The following is a 12,711-nucleotide window of genomic DNA, read 5'->3' as shown; positions in this document are numbered from 1 at the left end:
TTGTTGGTGGATCTTTAACTCTGCTCTCCTTGTTCCCTCATCATGGTGTTCTCTCTCCCTTCTCTCAGTCCCCTGCCCACACGATCTAAAAGTTCTGCCCCTGTCTCCCTGTCCAGCCGTTGGCTGTAAGGCAATTTCTTATTCCTAATCTGAGCTCCTGAGCTCCTGAGCAGCTCCTGAGCACCGAACCCAGGCCCTTGTGATTGCTAGGCAAGCGCTCTACCACTGAGCTAAATCCCCAACTACTCTCCTTCTCCTTCTTAACCTCCTCCTCCTTCTCTTTCTCCTCCTTCCTCTCTTCCCTCTCCTACTCCTCCTTCAATCCAGATTATAATATATACAGTTATGTGGTGACAGTGATTTTGGTTTTAAGACCGAATCTTGTTATCAAGTCCTTGCTTGCCTTGAATCTGTGACGACACGGAGATTGTATCCAGCCAGGAGGTGTTGCAGGAGGTGCACAGGACTGCAGGGTCATGTCTGTGCTGGGATGAAGGGAGAAATGGAAACCTGGCTTAACCTGCAGGCAATGTCTGGGACCCCAGTTCCCACTGAGATCAACTTAGATTCAAGAGCCAATCCAGCTCAGTCTCCACTAGCACCTGAGGCTGGTTGGCCAGATGAATTCAGATGAAGATTCTCAAGTTTGGATCTTTTCAGCCTTCTAAAGAAATGTGCATTTTAAGTGAGATCCCCTGTGTTTTGCTGTCGAGCTATTGAGATCTGTGGATTCACAGTCAGGACAACAATACACAGGGGTTTTCATGTTCTAGGAATGTCTTTGTAGCCTGTGTATTGAACCTTTTCTTGTAGGAAACTTTAGAGTTTGGTAGAATATCACGGGTCAACTTTTGCTTTTGTTGTCTGTGTCTTGGGGTCATATTTAAAAAACTGTCTGCATAATCAGTCTTTTCAGGGGATGATCACCCCTTAACTAGTTGTCCAACACCAAGTGATCAGTCCTAAAAACATCCCTACAAGCAACATGAGAGTGACTGGTGGGACTAGGAGAGAGCTAGGAAAGACTGGTTAGATGTTGGGATTCGCCTCCAGATGATGAGGCTAGCCTGGGCTACACAGTGACCTCCAGGACAGCTACAGGGCACCCTACTTCAAAAGAACAAACACATAAGAAAAGGCCATTTAGGACATTTTAAGAGTGTTAACTCAAGGCTGGAGGGATGGCTCAGTGGTTAAGAGCTCTGACTGATGGGGTTGGGGATTTAGCTCAGTGGTAGAGCACTTGCCTAGGAAGCGCAAGGCCCTGGGTTTGGTCCCCAGCTCCGAAAAAAAGAACCAAAAAAAAAAGAGCTCTGACTGCTTTTCCAGAAGACCTGGGTTCAATTCCCAGCAACTACATGGCAGCTCGCAATGGTCTGTAACTTGAGTTTCACGAGATCTTCTTTAGACTTATGTACAGACAATGCACCTAAAATAAAAATAAATAGGTTCCTATAAAAATAATTCTTCAATCCACTAACACAGTGTCTTTCTTGGTTTTTGGCACCCTTTTCATTTTCTTTTGCCTGTAGTGGATAAGTTCCGCTATCGAGGCCATCCACTTCTGGATTCTAATTTTTCCCAGGTATTTTAGATTTTCCTATTACTATTATGCATCAGATTGCTCTCCCGATGCCCTTCTCAGGAGTTTCGTTGCCAGGATATAAAGCCCTGTTAGTCTGTATGCTGCCCTTACATTTGTTAGCCTTCTTAATTTGTAGGTCACTTCTCCTTCTGGTGCTATCCAGGTCACTTCCTTTCTCTCGTCTTATGGCTCTGGCCAGGTGCACACGGATAAGTGTGTCCTTTTGACCGTGGTCCATAACTCTCTCTCATAGATGTCCTTAATTTTTTTCTTTAAATAATTTTTGCTAGATAGTTATGCAAATTTTTCCAAGGCTCTTAAGAGCATTTAGAATTATTATTTAAGGGCTTCTTCGGCTCCAAGATTTCTGTTTGATTTTTCTTTAGTGGTCTCTGTTTAATCTTTCAATTTCTTTTTTTTTAAAAACCCCAACTCAATAGAAGGTTTATTTATTTATTATATATAAGTACACTGTAGCTGTCTTCAGACACACCAGAAGAGGGCATCGGATCCCATTACAGATGGTTGTGAGCCACCACATGTGGTTGCTGGGAGTTGAACTCAGGACCTCTGAAAGAGCAGTCAGTGCTCTTAACCACTGAGCCATCTCTCCAGCCGCCAGGCATCCTGTTTATATAATGACCCACAAAGTAACTATAGTTTGTAAAGAGAATGTTGGTTTCTTTAAATAACTTAGAAATGTTTTATGAGCATGTTTTTGTTTTAATTCCAGGTGTGGGATATAGGGCTGCTTCAGACGGCCCACAGCAGCTGACTATGCCTTGTCCTGTGCTCTGGCAAGGGCATGATTTTGCCAGTGGAGGTTAGCTGCCAGAGCCCCAAGAGGGTGGGTGAGGAGGTTGCTGTTGTTGCAGTCAGTCAGGTGGTTGTGAGCAAAGAGACAGCAAAGAGAAGAAGGAATTGGATAACCTGATGGCAAAGATCAGATTTGTCCCAAGGAACTTGACTTATTAGGAAGTCATCTAATAAGACTGTCACCCCACTTTCCCTCTAACCTTCGTTTCCTCTGACCTAATGTTGGGGGAACAGAAGGGATTGGGATGGAGAAGGGTGGTAGGTTAAAGAACCTAATTAAGTAGCCAAAACACGTTTACAACGGTTTATTGTGTTCAGTAGTAAAAAAGTAGATCAAATTTTATCAAATGTCACATTGAAATCTAAAATTGTGTCTTTAATCCAGTTACTGGACTAAACATTATGATACTTAGCATGGGAGGAGGCATCTGTTGGCATCCACTGACCTGTTATGGGAGCTCCACCAGCCCAGAAAGGCTGAGGCAAGTGGCTCAACTTGCTTCTCAGTACAGGAATGGTCAATCAGCTTCTCCTCTCTTGAACTGCTCACTCTAGCAGCAGACTGATACTGAGCCTGGTGAGTTTAATTTCCAAGTGTCAGAAACAAGTTCTTTTATTGGTATGGGACAGTGATTTCCAAACTATGTAAGCTGTAGAACTGCGGCATATACATGTGTGCATCTGTGTAAGAACTTACAAATATAGTTCAAAAATTTTCACACATATGAGAATTTTGCCTGCATGACAGTGCCTGTGGAGATCAAAAGAGGGTGCCGGATCCCTTGGAGCCAGAGCTTCATCTAATGTGGGCACGGGAAACTGAATCTCGGTTGGCTACAAGAGCAGGAAGTGTTCTTAACCACTAGGCCATCTCTCTAGACTCTACAAATACACTTTTAGGTTAAAAAAGACATTTCTAAAATTCTGTTTGGACAATTATCACTTTAAAAACTCTTTATGTACATGAATTACTTAGAGATAAGTACATATCATGCCAACTAGAAAATATGAAAAAATGAGTTGCTATCTTAGTTTGATGAAATTAATTATTAATTATTAATTAGGTTAAAAATTGTAGAAAGAAATTTGGGAAACGACACCCTTCACAATAGTCACAAATAATATGAAATACCTCGGCGTGACTCTAGCCAAGCAAGGAAAGTTCTGCATGACACGAGCTTCGAGTCTCTGAAGAAAGAAGTGAGCTGCAATTTGCTATAGAAATGAATAAAAATTGGCTGTGGTAAAGAGAGACCTTCATGGACACAGATGTTTCGTGACATACGTAAAACAATGTTACTACATTAACGTTCTGTTCCTCATGGAAGATGCAGGAAGATGGGTTCCATTAAGGTCGATCGTCAAATGAAAACATGCATAAGAGATAAGAATTGGGTAGAATGCAGAATCTTGTGTGGCTGTTTTTCCTTGTGAATCAGGATACTGTTTTCAGACACCTGAGACTCCTAATAGATGTCTACAAAGCAACATGTTACGCCAGGTTTTGGAACTTTGTCCATGTGGCAATTTTGTGGTCCTTTCCCTTAACTGTGTGACCTGATCTTAACATGGTCAAGGCGTTCCCACTCTATTGTCTATCATCATGTAGGACATAGACCACAACGTGGTTGTACAAAAGCACTGAATGATTGAGGCCAGAATGATGTAAAACAGAAACAAATGGTTAACATAAAATTGTAAGCCTTGTCTTAGGACTTCTGTTGTTGTGAAGCAATATCATGACCAAGGCAACTCTTATAAAGGACAACATTTAATTGGGGCTGGCTGACAGTTCAGAGCTCTAGCCATTATCATCATGGAGAAGCATGGCAGCATGCAGGCAGACACAGTGTTGGAGAAGGAGCCGAGAGTTCTACATCAGAATCTGCAGACAGCAAGAAGAGAATGCCACGCTGGGTGTGGCTGGAGCATCTAAGACCTCAACGCCTTCCCACAGTGACACACTTCCTCCAACAAGGCCACACCTCCTAATAGTGCTACTCCTTATAGGCCTATGGTGGCATTTGTATTCAAAGTACCACAAGGCTTTTTGTAGCAAGTGTTCTATTAATTACTATGTGGTTGGTCCTAAGTGAAATGCTCATTTCTCTATAGCCCATGTAAAATAAGTATCATTTAATTGACAAAATTATTGCTATAGTGCAAAAAGAATTATGTGGGAGCATTGGAAAAGGAGGTTAAAATATATTTAACCAAAGCCTAGTATGGCTCAGGCATATTAGTGAACTATCATAGAGTTAATGAAAAATTCTGCTTTACATGGAAGCTCTCGGGATGTAGTGAGGGTGAGTCTGAACATGGTGTTCAGGGTTTATCTGGAAGGTATTCCAAGAGATTATCCTGTAATAATACCCAGTACACTCCACAAGTGAAAGAGGGGTTCTATAATGTGTTTGTCTTCATTTGACAGTGATTTTGGTTATCCATTTCTGCAGCAGAACTGAGCATTTTCCCACTAGACATCAACGTTGTGAAACATAAATCCCTTTGGGGATAAACTCCTGCAGTTCTGAAGAGTGAATATTGCAAAGGCAGTGTTCATAAGCTGGCCCAGAATCTTCTAATGCCTGGAATTCAGAGAGCGTTCCCTAACTTGAATTTTCAAAGGGTTTGTAGTTTACAAATCCTAGGGAGTCATGAAAAGCACCATACAAAAGAGACCAAGAAAGTGAATTACATGAACTCAGCTGAGATTGTTCTCTGAAAGATTTGGCATTCTCTCTTGACTAGTTATGTAAATATTTGAAACGTGGTGTATAGTTTTAGAAATGTTTTCAAGATGAGGTACCAAAGCGTAAAGGATATGTCTGGATTACTAAATGATCTGAATGAATAAGTGGGAAAGGCTTATTACATACATCCTTATAGCATACAGTACTTGTCACATACAGTACTTGTCACACCGGACCTGTCATTTCCCTGTCTTCTCCTCTGTCAGTCACACTAATGGATATTTTCCTGATTCCACACCTGGCCTTACAGTTTGGTTTTTGTCTTGAGGCAGTGTCTTGCTATGTAACCCTTGGCTGGCCTAGAACTCAGGATGCATTCCAGGTTGTCTTTGAACTTTTGGCGAGCCTTCTGTAGTCAAGAGACTTGTGGTATCATGCCTGACCTAGTGTCAGATTTTAAAATCATTTAGCTAGGAAAGCAATACCAACATAAAGAAATTGCAGTGGGTTTTACAAGTAAAATGGGAGGCAGTCTCCAAGCAAGTGAAGAACAGGATGAGGCTATCCTCCAGAGTGACAGTGGAGCTGCTGATGGCCCAGGCATGAGCCATGAGTAAGTAGGCATGAGTATGAGTTTGCATGCCGGCTAAAGCTGCATAGTGAGACCTGCCTCTATAAAAGAAAAGGAAGAACAGGAATCAGCAGGTATGAAATAGACACCTAGTAACGTGGGCTCATCCTAGATCCTGTGCTTTACAGGGTCTGTTTCCTGACAGGCCAAACTGAATCTCACCTGAGTTGGAAGAAAGACACTGGATACGTTAACTCAGAACTTGGGAGAAATTGTGGAAGAGCGTGTGAAGGAAAAACTATGCCAAACTCTTGTTTACATTTTGAAAATGGCTACAGCTCACTTGAATTAATGGTATGTATGTATGTATGTATGTATGTATGTATGTATGTATGTATGTATGTAGAGAGATAGATAGATAGATAGATAGATAGATAGATAGATAGATAGATAGATAGATAGATAGAGTGAGTTAGATCACATGCTTTTCCTCACTTAATTCTGCTCTTGGCTGGCAATGCAGAAGGGCCTGGGACACCTCCCTTACTTTTATTTTGTTTTTATAGTCACTGGGTGCTTGCCTCATTTTCTCCTAGAAGACGATAAACTTCTGGAAAGGAAGTGGACTGTGTTTCTCCTTACATTTTTGTAACAGTGACTGTCATAAACACTGACACTGATTAGAGCCCATATACCTGTCTCATTCAAAGTTCATACTTTATAGTGTGAAAGAGAACCTTTCCTTTGATTTCGAAATCCTCATCTTTCAACATTGCTGTCTCTTGACTTCAGCCATAATCAGGAGGTTCATCTGGCCTAGAGAGGAGAGCAACTTCAGAGCTTCCCCAGGGGGCAGGTGCTCTCATTAACACCCTCCTTGTTCTTGAAGGAAGTCCTTTAAGCCTGCAGCTGAGATGCATACAGCTCAACATCATTTCCTTTAGCCCTGTTATGCCAGGAAAGCTGTCGTAAATGTGGGCTACTGCTGAGTTCGAGTTCAGTCAATCAGTGGGAAAGCCACTTTTGGTAGTAGGAAAATCTTAGAGGCTTAGGGTGACTTGGAGTTTCAAGATTGGTAGTTTTACATGGTTCCAAGCAGATGCCTCTTCTCTAATAGTCAAGGCCTAATTTTCACACCCCAAATTGGATATGTGTACTGGCTGGTTTTATGTGTCAACTTGACATAAACTGAAGTTATCACAGAGAAAGGAGCCTTAGTTGAGGAAATGCCTCCATGAGACCCAGCTGTAAGGCATTTTCTCAACTAGTGATCAAGGGGGGAGGACCTAGCCCATTGTGGGTGATGCTGTCTGTGGGCTGGTGATCCTCGGTTCTATAAGAGACCAAGCTAAGCAAGCCAGTAAGTAGCATCTCTCTCTCTATGGCCTCTGCATCAGCTCCTGCTTCCTACCCTGTGAGAGTTCCAGTCCTGACTTCCTTTGGTGATGAACAGCAATGTGAATGTATAAGCTGAATAAACCCTTTCCTTCCTCAACTTGTTTCTTGGTCATGATGTTTGTGCTGGAATAGAAACCCTGACTAAGAAGACACGAGTGTGCACCCAATTAGTGAATCAGCAACTCTTAAAACCTTGAAACTAGGGGTGGTAGCTTTTATTCCTGGTACTGTGGAGGCCACACTAGGAGGACTTCTTGAATTCAAGGGTTTGAGAGCAGCTCAGGCAATGCAGCAACCATACCCAGACCAAGAGTAAAATCTGTGTTAGGTTTTCAATAGTACCTCTCACTCTGTCTCTGCAAGAGCTCATCTTACTGTCACCATAATGGCTGACGTGATCCAGTGCAGGATGTGACCACCTGCTTCATCTTCTCACCATCCCACTCAGAAGAAAATCTAACGGCAACACCCCTGTACCATAGATCTCCAGTTCTACATCTTACTGGGAAAAGGGTCAGTGAAAAGATATGGCCAGTCCTGAAAATTAAATTCTGTATTAGCCCAAGTTAAATAAAAAAGGACAAATCATACGCTACTTTGAATACAAGGGTTCAGTTTGCTACTTATCAGAAGGACATAGAGCAGCAAGGGGATGGCTAGGAAGGAACAAACAAAACCTTAAAGAATACAGGAATGATACAATTAGAGGGCAGGCCGTCACTCCCTTCAGGACTATGACTCAGTCACACAGAACAACTCCAGCAAGTGTGGCCCATTGGATGTCAGAGGCTCTACAACATGCAAAGCCACTTATTATTGTGAGGGGCTGCTATTCATGGAGATACAGTCATGATGTTCTTCTAGGAAGCCAGGTAAGTGGGTGCAAGGAAGCTGACTGTGGAGTTTGCCTCTGGGGACCCCTGGATAGCTAGCTAGCTGTGTGAGAGGTGTGGTGTACCAATGGACACTGCCACTTGTGAAACCTTGTGCTGAAAAGGTTGCAGATTTCATGCACTGAAAAAGCCTGTCTAAAAGAAACATACTACTGGATGGGAGCGCCTTCTCCAGTTCTAGTGGGTCCATCTTCTGAACTCCTCAGACACCTATGTGACATACAACACACGCATACATAAGTGCAAGCAGAACACATATACAGACATATAAATAAGCCTAAAAAAAGGAAAAAGAAGCAAAATATACTACCAAGTAGAGAGTTTCTCCTCTGCTGTTTCTCCAATGCCCTCTATTGACAGCTTAAGTTCATGTCAGCTAGCAAAGTGATATGATTTAACTATTTTTTAAACCAAGCAAAGGAGGGTATATTTGGAATCTTACAGTAATAGTGTTAACTATCTATTTCCTTTCATTGAAACAAAATCCTGTAATGAGAACTGTATCTCACTGGACCTCTGAAAAGCAATGCAAATAAGCCCGGGACTCTTCCTATAGATAAATGGATATATGTCCATACAAACACAGACCTGTAGACAATTCAGAGGTTCGTGTATCCTGCGTGCCTATCTCCAAAGGTAGATTAACAACTGCCTCCCTGCTGCAGGTTAAGCTGACAACTCCTTTTCGGATTTATTTAAATTTAATGCCACAGTCTTAATTTTATTTGAATGTTGTTCAGCAACGAAGATAACAGACACTGGAGAAATGGTCAGTAGTTCTAAATGTAGGGCTAGGAAAGCTCTGAAAGCCTGTCAGCGGAGGGGCGAGCAGTTGGGAGTCACTGGGACTTGTTCTTGGACAGTCGTACACAGCAGGGTTAGAAGCTCTGTTGTGATCTGCTGTGCTATAGTTAAGTATATTATGACAGCTTGCTTGGGATGAGAGGGGCACGCTCTACTTCCTGGTTCTCATGCCTATACTCCTCTTCCCACATCAGGGGTAGTTAATGTGGCCAGCACAGCCCAAGAGAGGTGACCAAAGGATTTCCATGGTTGTCGTAACAGGCATTATGGCTTCTCTAGTGGTCCCTTGGGCGTCTTCTTCTAGGGAAACCCAGCTGCATGTGTGGGACACTCTGTCCTGTAAAGGGGCGGAACAGAGAAGAACTTAGACATAACCAATAATCAGCTACAACTTAATAGCCGTATGAGTCAGGAACCTGCTAAGTAGGTCCTCCATTGCTTACTGTGTTTGCAGATGACTGAGTGTTAGCCAAAAGCTTGATGCAATGCCATTACAAGTCACAAATAGCTCCCCAATTCTAACACGCTGTGTTTGGAGGTATTTTGGTTTTTTTTTTTTTTTTAATTATTTATTTATTATGTATACATCATAAAGCTTTCTGCCTGCAGGCCAGAAGAGGGCGCTAGATCTGATTGTAGATGGTTGTGAGCCACCATGTGGTTGCTGGGACTTGAACTAAGGACCTCTGGAAGAGCAGTCAGTGCTCTTAACCTCTGAACCATATCTCCAGCCCCAAGTATTTTGTTTTATAATTACTCCATACTTATAAATCAATAATCTCTGAGGACGGAATCTGCACCCTTACTTTCCACATCATAAATGTGAAAAGAATTTAAAAAGAACAAATTTTTTTTGTTTCAAGGATGTAGTTCAGTTGCAGAATGCCTGCCCAGCATGTAGGAGACCCTCCCTGTAGCACTGATAAAAAAGCAAGAATAAACATACTTTGAATTAATCAAGGGGGAAGAGTAGGCCTAAGGATGAATGCTAAAACTGCAGACTTTAACTCATTTCCAACAGCTGTGGGTGTTTAATCCAACTGGCCATGCTCTGGTTCTTCTCTGCAAATGTTTCCTAGCCCTTCAGAAACATGGGAAGGCTGACCATGGTATTTGAAAGGCTTATCTAGCTGCTTCTAACAAGCTGTTTTGAAAAGCTTTTCTTTTCTTTTCTTTTCTTTTCTTTTTCTTTCTTTTTTTTTTTTTGAGATAGTGTCTTAGGGTTTCCATTGCTGTGTGCTGTGAAGAGACACCATGACAAAGGCAACTTTTTATAAGGGACAACATTTAATAGGGGCTGACTTACAGGTTCAGAGTTTCAGTCCATTATCATTTAGGCAGGAAGCATGGCAGTGTTCAGATAGACATGGTGCTGGAGGAGCCAAGAGCTCTATATCTTAATGGAAAGGAAGCCAGGAACAGATTGCCGCCAGGCAGTTAGGGAAAGGGTCTGAAAGCCCACCCAAACAGTGACACAGTTCCTCCAACAAAGCCAACCTACCCCCAACAGTGCCAACTCCCTGGGCCAAGCACATTCCAACTACCACAGATGGTGTCTTGTTAAGTTGCCCAGGCTGGTCTTGGACTCTTGAGCTCTACTGATCCTCCTGTTTCAGTCTCAGCTTCATAGCTGGGACCACTGTACGTATGTACCACTGGGATAACTCTTTTCCATTTTCTAAAAGATGGTTTATAATCAAACATCCAAGACCAATTCGATTTTTAAAAACAGTGCAGAAACGAGCTAATTTTCATAGGCTTCCAGTACACAGGTTTTCAGGGTTTTTTTGAAAATTGCACTACACTTGATGGAGACTTGCTCAGCTATTCTGTGGCATGGCATAATAAAAACGATGTCACAGGTGATGAAAGAAAATGGACCAATCAGAATCAGGTGGCCATTATCACCTTTCACATCTGCACTGCAAAGTGACTTAACAAAGGCTTTGGTCCCAAGATGGTAACAAATGTATCAACCAACGAATCAGCCAAATGACCAACCAACAAGCATATGCCGACAACATCCAGAAAGAATTTTAGGTTCTTAGACGGTTCTTCAAATTTCAGATAAAGTGCCTAGATTTCGTTGAATTTTTAGAAGAAGCTAGAATCTCACAGAATGAAACTTTATTTTTTTTCTGCCTTTCCCCCACCTTGCTGATTAAAAGAACCAGACGTAAGCAAATTCCACAAATACTGGAAATTACCTTTTTGTTAGAATAATTTTCTTTATATTTCTTTTACTGTTTTTTTTTCTAAACAAGGACTACTCTGTGGATAAAAAACCTGAATCGCTAGCTTATCCATACAGAAAAGTTAATAATGCTGAAGAAGACTCATCAACAATCAAATTTTTCATTATCTGCTACCACAGTACTCTTAAGAGAGCAATGGGGACAAATAATAAAGGAAAACCCACCAAAAAAACCCAAACAAGCAAAAAACAAAACAAAACCCAAACCACAAATAACTGAAAAGCAAGTGTTTTTCTTAGAATGTCTTTAGTGACAAATTATAAGTGTACAATTGTTCTGTTGCATTTTCAAATTTTATCTGCCACATGTAGAGATTTCAACAGGCATATCAGTACCTTGGAAACCCTTCACCAACTGCTACCACTTAAACATCCCAAATTCAAAGCCAATGAGTACCAATATTCCAGAGACTACCATTCCCAATATCATTCTATAGCTACAGATTTTAATAAAATAGAACATTTGCACATTGTGCCCCAGTTCAACAGGAGCAGAATTATTTTTAGGAACCCCCTTTAATACAAGAGGTTATAAGGTTTAAAATTACCCCAGATATTTGGATTTCCTGATCGTTTTGATTTAATGTTTTTGTTTCTGCTAGTAAACCTTGGATAACTCTAATTACCATTGTGAAATGCCTGAATGTCTTAATAATTAGGAACATTTTGTGGCTAATGTACATTTTATAGTGCCGCGTGAGAAGGTTACATCAGCTCTAAAGGATTCTTGGAAGCTTGAGTCACAAGCCTACATGAAAGGAGCTACAGAACTGGTTGGTGGGGGTTATAGGGAGATCCTGGGTTAAACAGGATTCTGACGTAAAACAATCTTGCGAAGACATCACAATGTCATAAAGACCCTGTCTCCATTATTTGTTCTTGTTTTCTTTTCCTTCTTCTTTGTTGCTTCATGTACATCATGAACACATAAGCTGTTCAAAGTCCAATAGCCACTAGCTTTAAGGAAGCCTGAAAAAGGATTTTTATCTAGAATTAAGGTTCTACAGTGGTAACTTTGGTAAATAAAGAACAGCCTTAGAGAAGACCTTGAGTATAGGGGCTTATGGTCACGGTGACTTGATATGGGAACTTCAGTCTTACTAAAGAATAGAATTTAGACAGTACAGCCTATGCCATCTAGGGTATCCTAACATAAATACAAGGTTGTATAGGGAAGGAAGGTGTACAGAAGGATTTCTCAACCTTACTAATGCTGCCACCCTTTAGCACAGTTCATGTTGTGGTGATCCCCAGCCATAAAATTATTGTTGCTAACTTCATTAACTGTAATGTTGCTACTATTGCGAATCACAATGTAAATATCTGATAAACAGTGACTAAGAAAGGGGTCATGACCCACAGGTTGAGAACCACTGCTTTAAGGGATTCTGGACTTTTAATTACAGAGAAGAATTTCCCCTTGGTCACTTATCCAGTGGTAGCTTGAAGTCTTTTCTGAAGGGGGAAAAAAAAAAAACAAACAAAAAACCAAACAAAACAAAACAAAAAGGGAGAGACCAGCTTCTGAAAACCCCTCCCTCCAAGTGGAAGCCTGAATCTAAGAAAACGCACATCGAACAAACTTCAATTTACTGAATGGATCCTTAAACTAGTGCAAAAAACTGAACTGGGCAGGGGAGCAACAGTGGATTCACCCTTGCATTGCCAAGTTTTAGTAAACCTGCAAATCAGGAAAC

The sequence above is a fragment of the Rattus norvegicus genome, chromosome 8 (genome assembly GCF_036323735.1).
Source record: "Rattus norvegicus strain BN/NHsdMcwi chromosome 8, GRCr8, whole genome shotgun sequence".
NCBI classification, from domain to species: Eukaryota; Metazoa; Chordata; class Mammalia; order Rodentia; family Muridae; genus Rattus; species Rattus norvegicus.
Note: the sequence above shows the minus strand (reverse complement) of the source record.